The sequence below is a fragment of the Lycorma delicatula genome, chromosome 9, assembly GCF_047948215.1.
Source record: "Lycorma delicatula isolate Av1 chromosome 9, ASM4794821v1, whole genome shotgun sequence".
Lineage (NCBI taxonomy): Eukaryota > Metazoa > Arthropoda > Insecta > Hemiptera > Fulgoridae > Lycorma > Lycorma delicatula.
The window spans coordinates 76,165,132-76,190,073 of NC_134463.1; the positions used below are offsets into that span (position 1 = coordinate 76,165,132).

Here is a 24,942-nt window from a genome sequence, read left to right on the forward strand (position 1 = left end):
TTCTTTGAATTGTTCATACCAGTGATGTATCTTCTTACCCGATGATGGATCGATCTTTAACCTATCGATACGCATACGGAACCGTTATAACGTACTCTTGCCTTGCTAAATTATATAGAAGATAAAACGTTTTCTGTTACATAACGCCATGTTATTTACGATTCAAGTTAGCATAAGTTTGAGCGATAGAATTATAATTTCGCAGCCGATTTTTAAAACTCTAGGACCTACATTTTAATTGACGCAAATTTCATTAACTGATCATGCATGGTTGCATAGGTGTATGGTTTTGAAATCGGATCATTCTTTTTGATGTAGGCTGTATTTTAAAAGCCTGTTATTTTTTTTTCGTTTCTGCCTTTCTTATCGATCACGTATCATTTCTACAAAGTGCTATTCTCGACTATTTTTTTTAATATTGTTTTGTTTTTTAAATTCTAAATATATGTGTTTAATATTAACACACTTAATTTTATGATAGAATTTTTAAATACTTTTTATTTATATTAGTCTGCTTTTCATCGTCCAGCCTTTTTCATTTTTATTGACTAAATATAAATTTCTTATTTTGGTTTATGACTTATCATTTTTCTATCTTTTTTTGTTATATTTCATTATTTTTATTTTTAAATTATAATCTACTTATATCAGTTTTCCTATAACTCTTATAGGTTTCTCTTAAATGTTTTCTATAAGAGACTAAGAATCTTAGATGCTGTTCTATAAATTCAGGATTTCCAATGATTTAATTATTAGTTTATTAAATAAAGTAAATATTACAAATAAATACACAAAATTTTATTTTCGGGATTTTTGTGAGAATTTTCATATTTATTATAAATTTAATAAAAAATTATAAGTATATATGAGAAAAGAAAGTAATATCGTTAATTTTATTTTCTAAATGTGCGAATTAATGATAAACAATGATAAAACAAGAATAACGATAAATAATTAGCTAAAATGAATAAATTTATTAATTATTTTAAGATGAGATATTAATTTAAATAGAATGAAGTAAAATAAATCTCATCTAAACGTTAGATCAAATAACTTTATTCCCTTCGATCTGGACCAGCATTCGAAATCTTAAGTAAAGTGAGCGGTAAAATTTTAGAGTTATTTTTTAGATTTTATTTTATTTTATACTAGAAAATTGATTCTCTTCTCTTATTAGTTTTTTTTTTTAATGTAAATCTTTATATAATAAACTACTATTTCTAGAGTGTGTCATACGTAGCGTACTATGATATCAAATCACATTAGTTTCGATTGGAAACCGTTGTATAATTGCATTATTTGAATTACTAGATAATATACAAATTTGTCTTCTCTAAGCTTATATTAATCTTAATACGGTTTGATATAGTATAAGCGCGTTCTTCTTTTAAGTTGTAAATCTCTATGTAAATCTCTCTTTTAAATCTCTATGTAAAACAGTAAATATTTTTATTTTGTAGACTATTAAATAATATATAGGTCGGACGGTTTTATTTATGTAAACAATGGGTTTGTTTTTGTTAATTTATTTTATTTTGATAGTACAAAATTATTAAGAAGCGATTAGGTAACGCTTATTTTATAAAGAGGAGTCGATGTAAAATAGAGTGAAAATTTATAAACCCGGTAACGTTGGTCCGTAGTTTTTACATATTATAAATAATGTGGATGCTGGAAATAAATAGAGTGTTCCAATCGTAATGCGAGAACGTAAGGGATAAAAGGTAGTGTATTCCAGAATAGGATGCATTTATATATAAAAGGAACGAGGTGGGGAGGAGTTGTGTTCTGCGTTGCCTGTATAAAATCAGCTGTATGAAGACTGTATTTTTTATAGATTACGACAGTTACGCGATTAATAACCTTATTTATATCGGTAATAAGGCCTACCGAGGTCGAAACGGAGGGCACAGAACTCGTTATTGATTTTAAACAGGGTTCCATAAGGGTGTGGGAATCAGGTGTAGAATTTTGGGGTGGAGATTATAGCCTCCAACCCGTATCGAGGCGTGTTATCACGCATGCGTTCTGCTGTAGCCTAGACCAGCAGACGACCGACGGATTAATATACACAAAGTCCGGTTATCGGGACCGCGGTTAAGTCGATACATATAAGAATGCCAGTCGTGTTTTTAGTTTTTCAAAACGGTCTTATACCCCGATACGCGTGATCTTGTGTTTATTATATTATTTTATATTTTCGTATCGCTTCCGTTTAAATATCGTTCGATTTTGTGTGTGTTTTTTAATTGTGCGTTGTCTTCATATATTTTACGCGTAGTTTTTGCGCAAGGCTTTACCCAACCCGAATTGATTGTATGTTTAAATGTATGGATGCGGCCATTTTGAAAACCTGTACGTCTTTAACGCGAGTGAAGTTTTTATGTGTTAATATTTATTTTTAAATAAATCTGCATCGATATCCGACTGGAATTTGTATAAGGTATTTATTTTATATGTATCTATACATACATATACATATATATATATATATTTTTTTTTTTATTTTATAAATGTATTTATATATATATAACCTGATCTTAACTTTTAATGTTATCGAACGACCTTTCTATCTACTGATACAACATGTAACGTAAAAAAAAAAACAACACCCCAAAAGTACCACCCTTGTAAAATATATCGTTTTAAAAAATACTCCGCGCGGTGTAATAGAAATAAATTTATTCGGATAACTTCCGAGATTAATCGGTATAATTACTATATCGCATTTTAAAGTATAAACTTTATTATTTATAATATAATTTTAAGGGTGGGAGATGATGTCAGCGCTCCTTGTGACAAATACATGAACAAATTTATGGGAATTTTTTATTTTTGTTAAGATATTATTATTATTATAAGATTTATATTCCTAAAACTTTTTCTTTCATTAAAATAAATATTATTTTATTAAAAATATTTACAAAAATTTATTTCATCTATATCGTAGTAGAAATGATTTATATATACTTTTCAAATTTTAACTTTAAATTATTATTAGAGGAACACAGAGAAATCAATGTTTATGATTGTCAAAACAATATTATTACATTTATGTTAATAAACGAGTTTTTTTCTTTATTAATTATATTTATGATAGATAAATCTATTTAACTTTAATTATTAATTTAATCTATTAATAAATATTATACGTAACTTTTTTTTAAAGAAAATTTAAATTTAGTAAATTTTTATTCTAATATCTATCTCAACGGTACTTTATGTTCTGTTTACCACCATTTTGTTTCTAACAAGTATGTTATGTTATGATTTCTAACTTTAATTTTAAGTATTGTAATTATTATTTTTATTTTGTTGTTAATTTTTTATATTTATTAATTTTGTTTTAATGTAATATTTTGTATATAATTTGAAGTTTTTATATTTTACATGTTTGTTTTTGTGCATTTATAAAAAATTTAGATTATGTTTTAAAAAAAAACCGTTTATTTGTTTTAAGATTATAAAAGTACTAGTAGATATGTTTAATCTCTTTATTAGACTGTATTTAAAATAAATTATTTAATTTGTACATTCAAAAACATTATAACAGTGAATTGAAATATAATTATAATGTAAATAAATATATTTTATTTGGATTATAATATAATTAAATATTAATTATATTAATATTTAATATAATATAATAATCTATAAATCACTTCAGGAGAAGTAGTTTTGTTGAATAAAAAATAATAAAATTTTTCAATGTTTTTTTTCTTGCAAGAATCAAGGAAAACTGTGGTGTAACCTTGATCAGTTTAATATCACAAAATATAAATTAATTACTTAATAAAATAGCAATGGCTATATAATTTATATTAAAATATAAAAATAATAAATGTTGTGTAACTAAAAGGTGAAATAAATCGGTAGTGTAAAATAAAAATTTTGTAGGCATTTTATAAAAAATGTATATTTGAGTTCGTTTTTAAATTAATATACAGAAAATTTATCTAATATTATTCTATATAAAAATCATTAATAGAGAAATATTGTTTTTGTAAAAAGTAAATAAAAACGATTTTTAACAATTTTTAAATAAATTATTAGAGATATTTAAGATCGTTAGGTAATTTATAAAAAAAAAGCTATAAAAAATTATAGGCCGGATATTCACTGATTTGATGTTTCTGTCAGATTTGTACAACCATAAATATAAATGATGAAAATTTAAAAATTTTTAGTTTCCTAATTATCGGTTAATATTATTTATATTATTTACGTAAATCAAATATCTAAAAACCTCCTTTTGATATTTTTAAATAGCCCCATGATGTAACATTATTTAATTTTAGATGGGCGTAAACAATTATAAAAAAATCATTTAAGGAATTATTTTATTATTATTCAGTCTTGTTTAGGTTTATACCCTATTCGTCTCTATTCCAGTGTAATCTCTTAATTTCAACGTACTTTTTATGATCTTATGTTCATACTATTCCATACATTTTTATCTATAACTTCCTATAATATTTCTTCTTTTTATTATTATAACAACTCTAAAACATTTTATAGACTTCCTCAACAATTTTTTTCTCAGCCTCTTTATCGGTCACCATAATCCTCCGTCGTCTCACACCCATGAAATCAGATTTTCCATAATTCATTTTTTTTTTTTTACTTTTTTCTTAGCCGGAACTTCCATACGATCTTAATCATTCTGATCGCCTTTATTTTTAAACGATTTAATTTTTGTGCTTTTACGAATTTGACGATATTTATACTTTTTATAAGTGTTCAGTTTTCTTTTTTTTTCATTTTCCGTACTTTTAAATATCCGGTTAAAATATTATCCTTAAAATTTTTCTTTTAAATTTTTTTAACATGTTTTAAGTCCATTTTTTTACTGCTATAAATGATAACAGAGTTCTAAAAAACTATCTACGTTATATATTTAATTTATAAGAGATTTTATATCGGCAAAATAATGTAATATTTTAACTACATCTGTTCTTGAATTGATATATTGTTTTTCTTTTATTATTATATTTATTTCTTTTAGTTCAGCATAGTACTAATTAATCTGCGAGGGTCTCCTAATTACGTCATCAATAATCGTGATAATTTATTTTATTTTACTCTCATTTAGTATAAGGCCAAGTTTTTTTTATTTTTTATTCCATTTTCTTGGATGTATTCTTTTCAAAAAATTCCGCTGTAAATTATTTTATATTTCAGTTCATTACTTAAAATCTTCATTCCGTAGTTTATGACTAAATTAATTTTCGAAAATCTTTTTAATTTCATTAAAAAAAAAAAAAACTTTTATTCTTTGTTTTTCTGATTTCCTTTCCATAAATATAAATTATGAATTTAATTATATTTCTTAAACCTATAATATTTTCTTTAAGCTTGTGCGTGAAATATGGAAATTTTGATATGTTTGGCTGTTATCATAATGATTAACACATTATATATAAATATATTTATTCTAAAATATATACATATATATTTTATATACAACATATATGTATATATGTATCTTCATTACATTTGTGTTTTTTCTAATAAGTCCTTAAGAGGCCACGTTAATCAACATAGAATAGGTTCTTTTTGAACGTTCAGTTTTATGTTTGGCTCCAGTATTCTTTCATTTTCTGAACTGTAATTGTTTACATTCTTTCTGCCAACTCTTTTGTTTTTTTTTCTGGAAAACCTTTATAATTTTGAATATATTTACTAAAGAAATCACTATCATTAATCATTTCATCTGTAATATTTAATTTTGTAATTTCTTTAACCCGTACTTAACTGTTTTTTAGTTTATTCATTTTATAAAAATATTTTTTTGTTATTCTATCATTCTCCTTTTTGAAAATGTATCCATAAAACCGTAAATGTTTTTTCTCTCTAGTAATGGATACATGTCATTTGACTTCCTTAGGGGGAGTCGAATTTATTATTTTACTTTTTTATTTCAAAAAAATAAAATAAGTAAACAATGATTATTACCAAGGAATAATCTTAAGATTTATAATATTTGCTCCTGATTTATTATTTAACTCTAAAAATATGTTTTTATTTTTTTTATACCTTATTTTACGAACATATAAAAAAAAGAATAATTTACGTCTTTCGTTTTCATCTCTTTCTGTCATTTCTTTCTATACTGAAACTCTCCTTTCCTTGTTATATAACTTTGTTATATTGGTTTTTATAATTATAAATTACTATTCATTCTTTGAAATTTTTCCAACTTATTTTTTTAAAAATGTTTTTATCATAATTAAATTATTTATGAATAAACGTTATTGTTACTTATATTATACCTACGGTAAATAATATATAAAATATAAATAAAGGGATATGCATATAAAAAGAGATCGACTTGAAAACAAGATATATTTAAAATAATTTTACTTAAGATGCAAATCTGGTTAGCTATTTCGATTATTAGACTATCATTTTTAAGTATACATAGGAAAAAGTGTATATATAAAATTACGTATAAAAAAAATCGGCAAATAAACAGTAGTTATGGAATGTTGTAAAAGGAATATTTCTGAAAGCGTTGATATAATAAAAACAAAAAAAAAAAGGAAATATAATTGGTTTAAAAACATTTAAAACTGAAATTTCCAATAGAGACTGCCAACCACGTCTTAGTCCACGCCCTTTATGTTAAAGAATAGATAAAACTTATCGTAATGAAGATGATTGAAGATGACCAATTAAAAAGATATCCACACCTGTGAACAAAATTTAAGGGAGGAGACATCCATTTAATATTCTTAAGTATGAAAACTTTGATTAATAAATTTTAAATAAATTCAAAATTCATGAAAGCCCTTCGTTTTAAAGATATTCATCCCCCATTGTTATTTATTAGTGAAATTTCTGCATTGCTATTCTTACTTGTTAAAGTACGAGAAGTTTCACCTGTGACTGGTTTCCAAGAGCCGTATCTTCTAGAGGGAGAAATATTTTTTTCTTTTTCTCTAATAGCATCATCATCATCATCATTAGTTTCTTTTTCAAATAACTGGACTAATGTATCAGTAAAAAAAAGTCTGAAGTAGTAGGATTAGTCTACTGAAGGACAATTTTTAGGTGAGAAGTTTCACCTGTCTAAATGCTGGATTTTTTAAAAAATTGTGTTACTAATAAAGTAATTTTGTGATCAGTATCCAGACAATGGAAACTAGGCAACAGCCGATTTTTCTGTTCTTCTATGTAAATGAGCAAAATTCTTCTTTATTATAATTTTCAATTATTCTTTTAGTTATTTCTATTTATTCTAAATTATAATTATTGTCTTTATAAATCAATCTTTAAATGCAGGCGCTCTTACTACGGGCTTAATTTTACCTTTAGTTTTATCAAGAACAAAGGTAAATTTTCTATATGTAGGTAATCTTTAAAAATATTCTTTACTTTGTTGCTAAAAAACAAGTAATATGTAATTTTTATCCATGATTTCTCTGTTCCTTCTCTATATTTGTGAAATAAGTTTTTTATCTTTTTGTCAATTTTTATCAATTTTTTTTTGTGTACAGTGTCAATGAAATTTCTAATAAAATCATTGTTCTCAATTGTATTTTTAATAAAAAATGATTTTTCTGTGATACGCTTTTAGAACGAGCCGGCACCCGATTAGTTCTACAAAACATCGCATTAAAAACTCTCAACTTAGTATGCAAGTAGAATGAAAAGAAATTTTTGTAAATGAAAATCTTTTGACGTATTTATTAACAACGATTTAATCTTTAATTTTTAAATGGTTAGGTTGAATAACGTGAAGTAGTATTACTGAATTTTTATTTTTCGATAAGAATGAATTATCCTATTTTTTTCTGTTCTTATAAACTTTGCTCATTTATAAATATAAATGGATGAAAATTTTGCAGCTTTTAATTTACCAAGTTTAGATTCATACGGTTCATATGTACAAGCAGCATCAAAGTTCTGATAACCCGTATTTATAGTATAAAAACTTACATAACGATTTTAATCGATTAAAAATTCATTAAAGCCTCTTTTAAAGATAATAGTCCTCCATTATTGTTCAAGAAGAAACGTTCTAAATCGCTACTGATAAATTGCTTTATCAGTATTGCTTTATTTATTACTTACAATTCTTACTACTGTTGTTTCTGTTAAATATTTTGAATCCAATTCCTAGGCAATGATGGATTACAGCCAATTTCTTGGTATTCTCTTTATTTATATTAAATCAAATGTCCCTTTGTTCTTTTTTTAATCTTTCTTTTGGCTTGCCCTACTTATCCTAAATTGAATTTACAAATCAATTTATAAATGCCCACTCTTTCAACCGGCTAGTTTTTTCTTTACGTCAGAATTTTTTTTTCCAAGGACAGAGGTCAATTTTATTTTTGTTTGTCTTTTACTTTTATTTTAAAAACATTTCTAAAAATATTTGTTTTTAATGCTTCGTAAGACTGTTTTTTTTAATAGTATTTATTATTATTATTATTATTATTTTTATTAATTCTTTTTCATTCATTTCTTTACTGATTTTCTTATGTACATATATTTTCTTTACTGTCTACTGATGATGATTAATTTAATAATCGAATTGTCAATTTAAAATAAAATTTTTTTAGATGAATTATTTTAGTACAAAAAATGATCTTTGTACTTTCATGACCTTATTTGATATATTATTTTTATTTTTTAGGAATATATTTTTAGTTTTTTAGTTTTTTTTCGTATAATTATTCTGATACAGCTAAATTACCCGTTCTTCTTTTTGTTTTTTGTTATTATCACATAAGGAATTTGCTTCAAATCTTAATTTTTTTTCCTCAGATTTTTCCTAAACGGGTAAATATATAACGAAAAGATTGATTCTAATATAATAAAATATTTTAAGCGAAGTATTTTATCTTACTTTTTTTATCATCTGAAATCTTTTGTTTAAGTATAAAAGAAAACTGAAATAAAGCATTAACGAAATATGATAGAGTCCACTTTTATTAATTTTTTTTTTTTTGAGAAATATATTTCTAGAAAGTCATTTAAAATTGTATTTGTTCATTTTTTGTTAAATTAATTTACTTTTAAATCCGTCTTATATAAATAAATTCAATAAATTATTTTTTATCAAGTAAATTGGGCGAGATCTCTTAAATATATATGTTACCGTGAAAGACCATTATCTGGCAAATGTCGATATTCTCCGGTGAATGTCGACACATACGAAATACTTCGATGAAAGACCGAAGTATTTGCTTATTCGGATCTTTTCATCCTTAAACTTAAATGTTCTTTTTGAACGTTCAGTTTTATGTTTGGCTCCAGTATTCTTTCATTTTCTGAACTGTAATTGTTTACATTCTTTCTGCCAACTCTTTTGTTTTTTTTTCTGGAAAACCTTTATAATTTTGAATATATTTACTAAAGAAATCACTATCATTAATCATTTCATCTGTAATATTTAATTTTGTAATTTCTTTAACCCGTACTTAACTGTTTTTTAGTTTATTCATTTTATAAAAATATTTTTTTGTTATTCTATCATTCTCCTTTTTGAAAATGTATCCATAAAACCGTAAATGTTTTTTCTCTCTAGTAATGGATACATGTCATTTGACTTCCTTAGGGGGAGTCGAATTTATTATTTTACTTTTTTATTTCAAAAAAATAAAATAAGTAAACAATGATTATTACCAAGGAATAATCTTAAGATTTATAATATTTGCTCCTGATTTATTATTTAACTCTAAAAATATGTTTTTATTTTTTTTATACCTTATTTTACGAACATATAAAAAAAAGAATAATTTACGTCTTTCGTTTTCATCTCTTTCTGTCATTTCTTTCTATACTGAAACTCTCCTTTCCTTGTTATATAACTTTGTTATATTGGTTTTTATAATTATAAATTACTATTCATTCTTTGAAATTTTTCCAACTTATTTTTTTAAAAATGTTTTTATCATAATTAAATTATTTATGAATAAACGTTATTGTTACTTATATTATACCTACGGTAAATAATATATAAAATATAAATAAAGGGATATGCATATAAAAAGAGATCGACTTGAAAACAAGATATATTTAAAATAATTTTACTTAAGATGCAAATCTGGTTAGCTATTTCGATTATTAGACTATCATTTTTAAGTATACATAGGAAAAAGTGTATATATAAAATTACGTATAAAAAAAATCGGCAAATAAACAGTAGTTATGGAATGTTGTAAAAGGAATATTTCTGAAAGCGTTGATATAATAAAAACAAAAAAAAAAAGGAAATATAATTGGTTTAAAAACATTTAAAACTGAAATTTCCAATAGAGACTGCCAACCACGTCTTAGTCCACGCCCTTTATGTTAAAGAATAGATAAAACTTATCGTAATGAAGATGATTGAAGATGACCAATTAAAAAGATATCCACACCTGTGAACAAAATTTAAGGGAGGAGACATCCATTTAATATTCTTAAGTATGAAAACTTTGATTAATAAATTTTAAATAAATTCAAAATTCATGAAAGCCCTTCGTTTTAAAGATATTCATCCCCCATTGTTATTTATTAGTGAAATTTCTGCATTGCTATTCTTACTTGTTAAAGTACGAGAAGTTTCACCTGTGACTGGTTTCCAAGAGCCGTATCTTCTAGAGGGAGAAATATTTTTTTCTTTTTCTCTAATAGCATCATCATCATCATCATTAGTTTCTTTTTCAAATAACTGGACTAATGTATCAGTAAAAAAAAGTCTGAAGTAGTAGGATTAGTCTACTGAAGGACAATTTTTAGGTGAGAAGTTTCACCTGTCTAAATGCTGGATTTTTTAAAAAATTGTGTTACTAATAAAGTAATTTTGTGATCAGTATCCAGACAATGGAAACTAGGCAACAGCCGATTTTTCTGTTCTTCTATGTAAATGAGCAAAATTCTTCTTTATTATAATTTTCAATTATTCTTTTAGTTATTTCTATTTATTCTAAATTATAATTATTGTCTTTATAAATCAATCTTTAAATGCAGGCGCTCTTACTACGGGCTTAATTTTACCTTTAGTTTTATCAAGAACAAAGGTAAATTTTCTATATGTAGGTAATCTTTAAAAATATTCTTTACTTTGTTGCTAAAAAACAAGTAATATGTAATTTTTATCCATGATTTCTCTGTTCCTTCTCTATATTTGTGAAATAAGTTTTTTATCTTTTTGTCAATTTTTATCAATTTTTTTTTGTGTACAGTGTCAATGAAATTTCTAATAAAATCATTGTTCTCAATTGTATTTTTAATAAAAAATGATTTTTCTGTGATACGCTTTTAGAACGAGCCGGCACCCGATTAGTTCTACAAAACATCGCATTAAAAACTCTCAACTTAGTATGCAAGTAGAATGAAAAGAAATTTTTGTAAATGAAAATCTTTTGACGTATTTATTAACAACGATTTAATCTTTAATTTTTAAATGGTTAGGTTGAATAACGTGAAGTAGTATTACTGAATTTTTATTTTTCGATAAGAATGAATTATCCTATTTTTTTCTGTTCTTATAAACTTTGCTCATTTATAAATATAAATGGATGAAAATTTTGCAGCTTTTAATTTACCAAGTTTAGATTCATACGGTTCATATGTACAAGCAGCATCAAAGTTCTGATAACCCGTATTTATAGTATAAAAACTTACATAACGATTTTAATCGATTAAAAATTCATTAAAGCCTCTTTTAAAGATAATAGTCCTCCATTATTGTTCAAGAAGAAACGTTCTAAATCGCTACTGATAAATTGCTTTATCAGTATTGCTTTATTTATTACTTACAATTCTTACTACTGTTGTTTCTGTTAAATATTTTGAATCCAATTCCTAGGCAATGATGGATTACAGCCAATTTCTTGGTATTCTCTTTATTTATATTAAATCAAATGTCCCTTTGTTCTTTTTTTAATCTTTCTTTTGGCTTGCCCTACTTATCCTAAATTGAATTTACAAATCAATTTATAAATGCCCACTCTTTCAACCGGCTAGTTTTTTCTTTACGTCAGAATTTTTTTTTCCAAGGACAGAGGTCAATTTTATTTTTGTTTGTCTTTTACTTTTATTTTAAAAACATTTCTAAAAATATTTGTTTTTAATGCTTCGTAAGACTGTTTTTTTTAATAGTATTTATTATTATTATTATTATTATTTTTATTAATTCTTTTTCATTCATTTCTTTACTGATTTTCTTATGTACATATATTTTCTTTACTGTCTACTGATGATGATTAATTTAATAATCGAATTGTCAATTTAAAATAAAATTTTTTTAGATGAATTATTTTAGTACAAAAAATGATCTTTGTACTTTCATGACCTTATTTGATATATTATTTTTATTTTTTAGGAATATATTTTTAGTTTTTTAGTTTTTTTTCGTATAATTATTCTGATACAGCTAAATTACCCGTTCTTCTTTTTGTTTTTTGTTATTATCACATAAGGAATTTGCTTCAAATCTTAATTTTTTTTCCTCAGATTTTTCCTAAACGGGTAAATATATAACGAAAAGATTGATTCTAATATAATAAAATATTTTAAGCGAAGTATTTTATCTTACTTTTTTTATCATCTGAAATCTTTTGTTTAAGTATAAAAGAAAACTGAAATAAAGCATTAACGAAATATGATAGAGTCCACTTTTATTAATTTTTTTTTTTTTGAGAAATATATTTCTAGAAAGTCATTTAAAATTGTATTTGTTCATTTTTTGTTAAATTAATTTACTTTTAAATCCGTCTTATATAAATAAATTCAATAAATTATTTTTTATCAAGTAAATTGGGCGAGATCTCTTAAATATATATGTTACCGTGAAAGACCATTATCTGGCAAATGTCGATATTCTCCGGTGAATGTCGACACATACGAAATACTTCGATGAAAGACCGAAGTATTTGCTTATTCGGATCTTTTCATCCTTAAACTTAAATGTGGAAAATTTAAACTTCCTTTTTTTACGAAGGTTTCTCGTAATCTAGAGTAACCTCGTAACCTTAAAGAATAACTTCTCGTAACCTCAGAGATTGGTATTGGGTGGTTTTTTTTTAATCTCCAGTTATTGTTTCGAACCCCTCGAGAGCTTATCTATATTTACCGAGATATACCGGCGAAGATCCGGATAAGCAAATATTTCGGTCTTTCACCGACGTATTTGGTATGTATCGACATTCATCGGAGAATAGTGATATTTACCAGATATCGGTTTTTTACAGTAACATATACACTCGTGTGTTTATATATATATATATATACATACATAAAGATGAAGCACACGTTTCAGACAGGTTTAATCAGTTAAATTTCATGTTATTAATTTTTAAATTCTTATCAGCTGTTGTTCCATGATTTTTTAATTAATTTTTACTAATATAAAGTAGGCACAAATCAATATAGTTTAATTATCTTCAGTTTTTATTTAGAACGTAATGGACAAAATTACAACGTAAAATTTAATATTTTAAAATTATATAATGGTTTTGATAAGGGATATTATGCTACTTTTTTATTTAATTTATTTAATAAAGTGTTCATGTTTCGACTACAACTAGAATAGAAATTATTTTTTTCTTTGCGGTTAGGCCAACTACGGACCATGCAAATATTTTTTCTTCTGGTTTCTTTTTCTATTCAACTAATATTCTTTCATTCTTTCCGCGATTTTCTCTCTCTCTCTTCCAACTATTTCACTTTGGTGTGATTCTTTTCCTTCCTCAAACTTAATTTCGTGTATTTTTTGTCAGAATAGCTTTCTATTTTTCATTCCATGTTCTTGGATCCCTACGTTCTGTAATTATTTCTTTATTTGTCGTAGGTATGCAAGGGTCCTCTTTTGTTCCTAAAGTTTAATGAATATTTGTTTATTTTGTCTCTGTCCTTCCATTCTGGCCTAGGAATCTCAATCTCCTTCTTCTTATCGCTTTTTTGGTATCCTCATCTCTTCATACAGTTCTTGATTGTATCCTTCTGTTCTTTTCTTGGGGCTTAGGATTGTTCTTATTGTTTCTTTATTACGTCTCACTTGGTAGTAGTACCACTGGTCTTACCATTGTGGCATAATGTATGAGTTTGTGCCTTTTTTAAGTACTTTTCATTGTAGATATCTTTGATCAGCAAACATAATTTATTCAATTTTTTTCTTCACTCCTCTATTGCCGCTCTATTCATACTGCTGCTTTTATTGTTTGTCCCTACTTATTTGAAATTAGACACTTATTATTTTATTTTATTTATTTTTAGAGCTTCTTATTTTTTTAAATTATTAAAAAATATAAATTGTTTACTATCAAATTACGTAAGATATTTCCTTTAGAAGACTTTCCAAGCTATTTAATCATTCCTTTCTATACGAAGATACCGTTGCTTATTGTTCTTAATCGGGCCCCTCTTTTAAAGATTAGAAAAATCGTTTAATATCCGATCAAATTACCTATGCGATTAATTTTTTTTAATCTGTTGTTTTTCAAATTAGATGTGTTTTAAATCTTATATCGTTAATATGACTTGAGGTATTTCTTATTACGTACAATGCAAAAAATGTGCATGTTTAGTTAATGTCTTTGAAAGAATAACTTTTTGATGTTATTTTTCCAGAAATCTGTTCCGTTTATATTTGTGCGTGGGTGAGTCCAATCTGTCAGGTGTATGCTTATTTATAGCTTATAAAAACTGAAATATTAACAAACTACACGAAATTTAAAAAAAAAAATCAATTTTAATGATAAAAAAAGATTAATTCGTCAAATCAGTTGTTTAACAGAGGCTTTTTGATGTTGACGTTTCTGAAATTCAAATCCTAGTAGAGTTTAGTTGCTTTTATACGGATTTCGGATTTGAATACTAGATAGTGTCGTAAAGAAGATAAATATCTACTATACTTATGAGCTACCCTCCTTTTTGGAGAACAACAACGCAAAAAGTTTCTGGAACCAGGAAATTGTAACAACAAAACCCATCAACTGTAATAAGCCAGATTTATTAGTAGCTGATAAAATGGAAAAAGTAACTTACCTAATAGATGTGCCATCCCATCAAGTAACTACATCAACACTAAACGCAATGAGAAGCTGCAGAAATATACAGATTTTGCTTTTGAAATTAAAGAAATGTGGACTCAAAAAGAAGTTTATATAATCCCTAATTATATCTACGGAGGGAATAATACCATCTACTTTGCACTACAGTCTTGAAAAATTGAAGATCCAGTGAAAGACCCACGCGCTAATGCAAAGGAGCGTGATAATTGACACCTGCCATGTTGTCCGGAAGGCACTTAGTCAACAATAGCAAGCCTAATCTCGTTGGTATAAATTATTCCGAGTTTAAGGAATGTCACCGGCAAAAAAGTGTAGGATAATTAATAATACTAATAATAACAAATTTTATTAAAAACTTCAAAATTATACATTAGTGCAGCAAACAAGAGTATTTAGATGCTTTGTAAAAACAAAAAATTATAAAATTTCAAAAATTCAGCTAGAATAATATATCTGAATGTATAAATTTAATTTTCATTCAAATAGGTTTTAAGATAAACAATCGCTAGATATAGCTAGATATTAAATCCAAAATATTTATTCGATTTTTAAAAAAGCTCTCCGTAAGAAAGCACGTTCGTGATCAAAAAACAATATTTGTATAAAACCCATGTTTTTATTTTTATGTGTGCTTTTTTTATAATTTACAAATATAAGTGATGGTAATCTAATCTGATGATGGAATTTATATCCTCGAAATGGTGAATTATGTAATTAGATGAAGTTGCATGATGGACCCAAAAAAAAATCAAGTAAATGTTACTTCTTTTATTATAAGATCAATAAAAAAATTGGAAACCAATTAGTTGATAAATTACTAGGACTTTGGTAATAATATTACCAAATTTGTGTACTAAATTACACAGACTTGTGATTTGTGTATCAAATTACACAGATTTGTGATTTGTGTACCAAATTACACACACTATCTGTATAATTTGGTGCACATATTTAAGATTTTACAATTACATTTTTAATGTCGATTATAAAGAACGGATGATTGAAATGTGTACTAAAAAATAAAAAAAATATGTTCCTTGTTCATTGTTGGAAACTGGATTTCTTTTTAATGTGAAATCTCTTTCAAAAATACTAAGTTTCCGACGATTCTTCTTAAAGTCTTGCTAAAATGTATCATGTGATAAATAAATCATAAAAAACTTCTTAGAGGTAGGTGGTAGAGGTAAAACATTTTAAAAACTTTTTTCTTTAAAAGTTTTTAATGTTAGGGTATATTTACTTTAAATCTTTTATTAAAATCTTTTTTGACTAAAGTGAAAATGTGTAGTTTAAAAAAAAATTTTCAATAAGGTAGACCATTTTTTTGAGTTAAAAAAAAATCTTTAGTCTTTTGATACGAACAATGTTGAGTAGACTTTTTTTAGAATTTCAATTATGTAAAATAAATTAAAAAAATGTGTTTAAGACATTAGGGGGGGTTTCTATACATCTATACAAATTTCAAAAATTATTATTAAACTTGTAAATTGGGTTTTAAAAATCAATTCAAATCCTCTAACTTAAGTTTAGAAAAAATAAACGTTAAAAACAAAATTAATGTTTGAAAAATAAATTGTAATGATTTATATATTAGAATTGTTTAAAACAAAGTTTTTTATTTGTTAAAAATTTAGCCCATCCTTCAAAACAAGTATCCAAGGTAAATCTTTAAAATTATATACATTCTAATCTTTGTGTTTGTTATTATCGTTTATTCTTTACATCTCTTCCCGTAACCAAATTAATTAACCTTGATTCTCTAAAATACATACCACCAACCCAGTTATTCTTCTGCTGTTCATAGCTGTAGAGAAAGTAAAAGTAAACAAGCAGTTTACGCGATAAACGGTAAATGAGTTTTCCTAACAGCGTTTCTTAAGTTAGATTAAATGAAGTAACCTAAATTACTTACACAAATATTTTACTAAATTTTTCTGAGTAAAAAAACATTTTCTTAATTTTTTACACAGACATACCCAACATCAATATACTATATTTAAATATCTTTCACCTACTTTCTAGGTCAACTTAAGCAGTAATTTATAATATTTAAAAGCGACTACTAAATAAATTCTATTTCTATTAAATAATTATATAGAAGGAAAACTTATCCATTTATATATATAAAATAGGAATTTTATCTATAAACTGGAGAATGATGATGCCACCTCTTTTATCTTGATTAGAAATAGTTTTTCGATATGTGCTTACTTAATTAGAACATAAACAAAATTATTAATTAAACCGAATGTAGATTATTTTTGACCTGATTATGGGTCTGTTTTACTACATATTACTAATTAGAGGGTCCAAAAGAGGATCTCCGGTAAAGCCAATCAGGGCTAACAACGGAGGAGGCAGGGATCGATCGGGATCGTCACAAGGTGGGTGTTTCCCTAATGGGGTCAGGATGCATATTAATCAGTTTCTTTCTGGACATGGTGCTTTTAGGGATAAGTTGGCTAGGTTTGGCTTGACTGACTCAGGTCTATGTCCAGAACCCGCCGGATTGATCTAGTGGTAAACGCGTCTTCCCAAATCAGCTGATTTGGAAGTCGAGAGTTCCAGCGTTGAAGTCCTAGTAAAGTCAGTTATTTTTACACGGATTTGAATACTAGATCTGTGGATACCGGTGTTCTTTGGTGGTTGGGTTTCAATTAAACACACATCTCAGGAATGGTCGAACTGAGACTGTACAAGACCACACTTCATTTACACTCATACATATCATCCTATGAAGTATTATCTGAACGGTAATTACCGGAGGCTAAACAGGAAAAAGAAAGGTCTATGACCGGAATGTAGAGTTGATGAAATGTCAATCATGTCCTGAATGTACTAGAATATAAAAGAACTTACAAGAATTAATTCTGATTTAGAATTGCAAGTCAATTGGAAAACCCAAAGGAAGTTGAATATAGTTGCTTCTTTAGGTTTTTAGCCCTGCAGAGAGTGGCGAAGGGGTTTAATACTCTTATAGAGTAGCAACCTGAGTTGCTAGGGGCCTGCTTGGGAGCTCACTTTGCCAGGATAGGCGTTTTGGCATTGATCTCCGGTTAGTTGACGTTTCGTTTTCAGGACAGAGGTGGATTGTGTTAGGAAATCTGTGATGGAACTGCGGTATGAAAGGGTGAAAGTTACCTTACACCCGAGTTATTCACCCGAGTTATGAGAGGGTGAACCTTACTCCCGAAATCGGACCAAATCAGAGAGTAAATTTTTGCTTCTTGTTAAAATTTTTTAATTATCTTTGACAAATGATGGTAGATTTTGGTATCTGTAGGACAAAATTATTGTTGTTAAGATCAAAACTTGTTTAAGAAGTACGAGAATAGATTTTAGATGATTTTAGCAAACAAAAAAATAAATATTTGATAATATAGTTTGAAATCTATTATGGGAAATGGCTATTTTATGTCCTTCGGTGTTAGAAATAGGCGCGGGGTTTGCACTACTGCGAAGTGGTTAATAATTTAGTTAAAAGGGCCACAAATTAGAGTAGATGAGCGAAGTTGGAAGAAGCCTAATACAAAGGCGATAGGAAAGTTGATAAAATACACTGTGCATCGGTGGCATTCTGGCAGAGGCCAGACTGATGACTGTGATATGTAATCAGATTTCCAGGGTCTAAAAGGCGACCTCTGGTAAAGCCCATAGGAGGGTGTGATGTGACAACCAGGAACATCTTCTCCTACGGGGGTCAGGATGCATAATTGTAAATCGAAAGAATAGCGATCGGGCAAAATATTGGTTATAAGGATTTTTAAAATTTTGACATTTCAAAACCCCATTTAGTCCAGAAAGTTTAGAAATTGCTATAAGATATGTATACATAAGAAGTGTGTTGGTCTGTATTTTGATTAATATCTACGAACTGGCTCAACATAAATTATTCGAAAACGACCCAAAAAATTCAACTGATGCCATTAAATTTTATACAGAATAAAAAGAAAGGAGGGATAGTTTTCATCATTTTGAATCTTTTACTTTTTGTATAGCGAGAAAGAGTATTCTTTTATTTTACCTATTAAATTTAATAATTTCCTTAATTTTTTTTATAATTTTTTATATTATGTGGGGTTTATATTTTATATAAATTTTATTTTATTACGAAGTCTACTTTAAAAACTTATTAGTTGTTAAAGTAGACTTCGTCTGAATTTTTATTAATAGATTTTTTTAGATATCGAAGTTTAAGTCTTAGAAGATTGAGTTTTGTATCCAAATATTTTGTCTAAAATAAAAAGATTAATTAATTAATTAATTTAAAATTCAAGAGCTTTATGTCAATCGGATTAAATGATGGGGGATATTCAACATAATTTATAAACACTTTTTTCCTCATATATTTAAAATCCGTTGATTAAAAACGCTGAAATTTGGCACAAATATTTGGCTATTTCAAACCTGGTAAATTTTCGATCCCATCTGAAAAAGGGAGTATTACAATACTCGTATTTTTTTAAACTATATTTCTTGGCTTTGTTGAATTAATATTGAGCCAAATGGGACCAATTTTTATTCAAGTAATGAATCTTGTAAATAGAATTTTAAGCCTCTCCCCAAAAAAATACATGAAGATCTGAATGGGATCCGTACTTAAAAAAAAAATATTTTTTAAACTTTAATTTTCAATATCGAACATCAAACCATACATAATATTAATATAGATGACATGGGATCTTTTTAAAAGAAGTTGGTCTCATGAGACCCGATTAAAGAATTTAATAAAACGTTTGAGGTTTTCTGTTTTTAGTTCTGGCAGTCATTTAAAATGTATACGTGTATGAGGTAACTGCAATCAAAGAGATCAAATGGAATTCAAATGTTTTACTGGTTATTTTAATTTCTCTTTAGATACTGTATGTTAAATACAACATAATTTTGTTGCTAAAATCGTCATTCAGTTATGAAACACTTAACTGGGACCAACTTTTTTTTTTATAGGAATTTTAGTTTTTTCTCAATTACATTTTTAACATCGGGCTGGTCTAGTGGTTAACTTCTAACAAATCAGTTGTTGAACAGCTGATTTTCGAAGTCGAAGGTTCTGAGGTTTAAATTCGAGTAAGAGTTAGTTGCTTTTATACAGGTTTGAATAATAAACAATGAATACCGGTGTACTTTGGTGGTTAGGGTTCAATTAACCACATTTCTTTGGTCGGCCTGAGTTTGTATAAGACTACATCTCATTTAGATGTCATACATATTATCCTCATATCATTGGGCCGTGGGAGGGTTACTCATTAGTTAAAAAAATTACAATGTACACATTAGGAAAAACTTTTAAAATTACACTTTTAATACTGCATCATTTTTAAAATAAATACGTTATTCATTGGTGGGGTCAAATCGAATCTATATATTTTTTTCTGAATACTACGGTATTATTGGCAATTATATTCTGAATATTGTATATTTAAGTTATTAATATTTAAAAGTCCTATGGGGTATTTGAAATAAATTTCTGTCAAGGACAAAGCGGGAGAGTTATGCAACCCTTTACAGTTTTTTTTTTCACTTGTTAGAAAAACATTCCATTCTTGTACAACATTCCAAAGCTGATTTTCTACGTAAAAAGTTTCAAAAATTTAAACAAAATTTTTGTTGTTTATTGTTATGAAAAATTATCGCATTTTTTCATAAATATTTAGCAAGTGCAAGTATTTTTTTTTTCATTATTATTAGTATTATTATTACTTTTAATTTATAAATCAATTTTTCTGTTAGTACCTTCGTTAGCGAGTTTAGAAATATTCAAAGTTGCAATGACGGAAAAATGTTGTTAAAAATAAAACAAGGTAAAACGCACATGAACAATTTCCATTTTACAATTTAAACTATTTTACATTCATAATGCAAACAATAACGAACTTAACTTAAGGTTTACTTAATATAATCATTTTAGAAATATCGATTTGTTGTTGATGAAATCAAGGACAAATTTTACCACTAATAATATTCATTCAAAAATAATTATTAAAAAGAACTAGTATATCCTAAAAGTTTACTTCTATCTCTTCGATATCTAAGAGATGTCCTACAAACCCTGAAATTATTCTTTTTTATTTTTGAGTTCCAGTTTTGATTTTATCAAAATATAACTTAAACCTTAAAGCTTTGTTAAGGATTTATCCTGCAAATTCAACGATTTACCAAGAAGCAATGGAAAATAAGTGAATTCATAACTGCTACCCATTCAATTGGTGTTACTTTGGATAATAATGTTGTCGAAATTGGACAGTTTTTCTAACTCTTGAAATCAATTAGACTTATACCTAAGTTTTAATTAATTTTACATTTTCATTTTTACACGATGCTCTTGGCACACCTTCCTTAAATACTTTTGTTTAATTAATTAATAATTTATTGTTTGTAATTTATTCTTCTGAGTAATTGATTTTTGTGTTTGTTTAGCTTTTAAAAATTTCTGCTAAGTGAGAATCCATTTAGAAAAATCTTCGTCATTTACTTGTAGTGTTTACTACAAATTACATTATGTATTTATTTTTTATATTATATGTGAGTGCATATTCTCTCTCTCTCTTTTTCTATATATATATAGGAAATTATTAAATAACTTCCCGGCTACGCCGGTCATGATTACCAAAATAAGAATTAAGCATTAAAATTCCCAAATTTAGAATAAAAAAATGTTTGATTTTAGCGGTTTCCTTACTTTGAATGAAAATTTAGGAAATATTTATTTATAAAGAAATTAACCTAACATAAAAAAATTTAAAAGAGAATTGTTTAAAAGTATTAAAAAATATAAAGTACAAGTAATGAAAGTAATGAAAAAAATTGCTTCTTATTTTTGATCTGGAATATAATGTATATGTACGATAACTTCTTTAATTTTAATAAAGCTTTTTAAGTGATGAAAGATTCAAAAAATAAACAAAGAATATACATATATATATATATATATATATATTAGAGGTAGGAATAAATTTTCAAAAAATGTTTTCTAAAATTATTCATATATATAAGCTTAATCTATGTATACAAAACGAAGGTTAAACTTAACAAATTTGCTTGAGTAATTTTTGTTTCTAAATCTAACAACCCTTCAATAAATTTGTAAGAAAAAAATAATTGTGAAAAAACCTTTCTACATTTTAGGGTCGGAATTTATTATTTTTAAAAATTGCAGATATTTCTTTAGAGCTCTAAATGTGGAGTATAACCCTTAAAAATATTTTTAGAAACTAAACCGAAGGGAGAGCAAAAGATCAAAATACAGTTACGAGTATTTCAATTTTAAGAGGTTAAGATTAATTTCTTCAAAACAATTTTGATTATTACACGACTCCCCAAAAAGGTGTGTAATGTATTTAGGATGTATGTATGTATATGTGTATGTTTGTTACACCGTAGCAGTTCAGCGGCTGAACCGATTTATATGTATGACACCACGTTGGAATCCTTACGTTACTGGGAGTGTATATGTTTAAATAAATTTAAAAACTTTAAAAAAATTATACTATTACAAAATTGTCATCCACAGGCTCTTTAATTATTCTATACTAAAGAGAAATTTTTTTTTTTTTAGTAGTCTTTTTGTATATTTATTTCTTATTTATATATGCATTTTAGGTAACAAATTTGCTTTAACAAAGTTCTTTCTAATTGCTGAAAAAAAATCGAAATTGGGTTTTAGCGTGTCATCCTTAACGAATTTGAAAAAATTAATACGATCGACGACCCAGTTATAGAAATATTTAAATAAAATTTGAATAAAATCGGTCTTGAGATTGACGAAACCTACTTTTTAGTAAGGCTAACAGCAGTGCAACACACGTAAGTACATAGGTACTCACATACATAGATATGTTATTTTTTTATCTAGACGAGCCTAAAATGTAATATATATATATATATATATATTTTGTTTTGTTATTTTTTAGTGTAATTTTTAAAAATTTGTTTTATTATTTTTAACATTTCCTCAGTAGTTTATAGTTTAAAGCAGTACGAAATTTTATTGCATATATTTTCCAGGCGATGTAAGCTACCTATGTTCTTGCATTTAAAAAATAATTTAAATAAAAAGGTTCAATTTACCTCATTTTTAATGAGGTAAATTAATTTTTCATTTTTATATATTTCTAGAATACTTCTACTTAATGTAGATTTTTTTAAATAATAAAATAGATTTTTTAAAGATATTTAAAAAGTACGTACTAAAGAGTTTTTATTAAAAATTATCCGGCCGTAAGAGGTGTTATCGGATAAGAACTAGTACAAAGTATCAAGACAGTAGATCGTGAAAGAAATCATAAAATCACTTTCTTACGCAGAAATTTCCCCCTTAACGGGTTTCTTTGTATAAAAATTATTTTAAAAATAAAAATTTCGAAAATAATTCGTTTTTTGTTACTTTTACGACCTTATAAGATCACTTTAGTTCAATTTCTGGACCAGTTCATTTTGCAATCGGTTCTTCTTATTATCTAATTGTGTGAGTTTCATTCTTGCTTCTTTTCTTTTTACCCACATCTTTTTGAGGCGTTCTGATCTCTAGCGCCTGTCCTCATTTTACACCCTGTTTTTTTTTTTTTTTTTTTTTTTTTTTTTTTTTTTTTTTTTTATTTTAGGTTCAAATATTATCATATTAGTTTTAATTATCTTGTCGTATTTTTCAGATTTGTTTTTATATTTTATTAATTCTTTTATTTTTATGGAGTACAAATACTCGTACAATTAAACAAATTAATATTGTAATTGTTTTTATCTTCTTTATCAATTATTTAGTTTAAAAACTGAAGTTTAATAGACAACTACGCCTCAAAACCGTTCGGATTAGTTTGAGACCGGGGACGATTCCCGCAAGTTTGAGAAATAACTAATATTTAAGATAGAATTTACTTAAAAAGACATTTATCGAATATAAAAGGTTTAGAATTTATTTATTACGGTATATCAAGCACTTTGGTTATTACTTTATAATCAAATTTTATGCACGTCCGGTCATTTTTATTGGTATTATTATTATTTTGCTTTTTATATCGTGAGGTGAGCACATACACCCACAAAATAAGTTTTCTTATCGGGCACATTGGCTGTAAATTGTACTATAGAGTTGTCTGACCGCTGTGTACACAATGTCGTTTTTTCTTTTCCCTAAGCTGTCACCTATATTGGAAATATCAGAGTCTTAAAAATGCACTTCAGGGATCTTTCGGTCTCCTGGGACGTTGGAGGAGTGAAGCTTGCTGGACTCTCCGTTCCATAATCAAATTTTTGAAACTTTCTTAACCCGTAACCTTCTATTTGTTTTTTTTCTATTTTCTCCATCTTAACGTAATCTTCTCTTCTTTTTCTTACGTTTCATTCTAGTCTTTTCTTTATTTTCCGACTTCTTCGTTCAGCTTCAATATAATTAGAAATATTTATATTTTATTTTATGCAACTTCTCCTTCAGTGTGCTGATAAAGTGTAAACAATTTAAATTTGTTTAAAATATAGTTAATATGAGAACTGTTGAATTAAATGGAGAAAATTCGAGAATTTTATATTAAGTGATTTGATTAACATCCTCGATTAGAATCAATTCATAAGCCCTATCCACAACTAAACTTTTTACTTCTATATTTTACATTAGGGTTATCATGTTAACAATTTATTAAAATCTAATACGAATACAATCACAAAACTTAACTAACAATAACACACTTTTAAAATTAATAAAAAGCCAACAACGGTAGAAACCATCCAACCTTATACAAACATTTTTAGAGATATAATCCACAAATTTTTCATTGAACTCATTTCATCAGAAGAAATTATAGAAGTACTTAAACTGCAAAATATCAACACACGTAAACGGATATAACAGCACACTGATTGACACAAAATAAAAACAAACATAAATAAAAACAAAAATGTATCACATCATAAACAAAGACGCGGAGAAAATATTTCACAGTTT

General features: G+C 26.3%; 1 protein-coding gene across 3 annotated transcripts in view; it reads left to right on the forward strand.

The window, feature by feature from the left end:
* Nucleotides 1-2,093: 2,093 nt before the first annotated feature.
* rho-5 (rhomboid-5) overlaps nt 2,094-24,942 on the forward strand; it is a 552,643-nt gene continuing 529,794 nt past the window's right edge. For all 3 annotated transcript variants that reach the window (XM_075375248.1, XM_075375249.1, XM_075375250.1), the window contains exon 1: nt 2,094-2,443. The gene's annotated coding sequence lies outside the window, so the exon portion shown is untranslated. The remainder of the gene's footprint in view (nt 2,444-24,942) is intronic.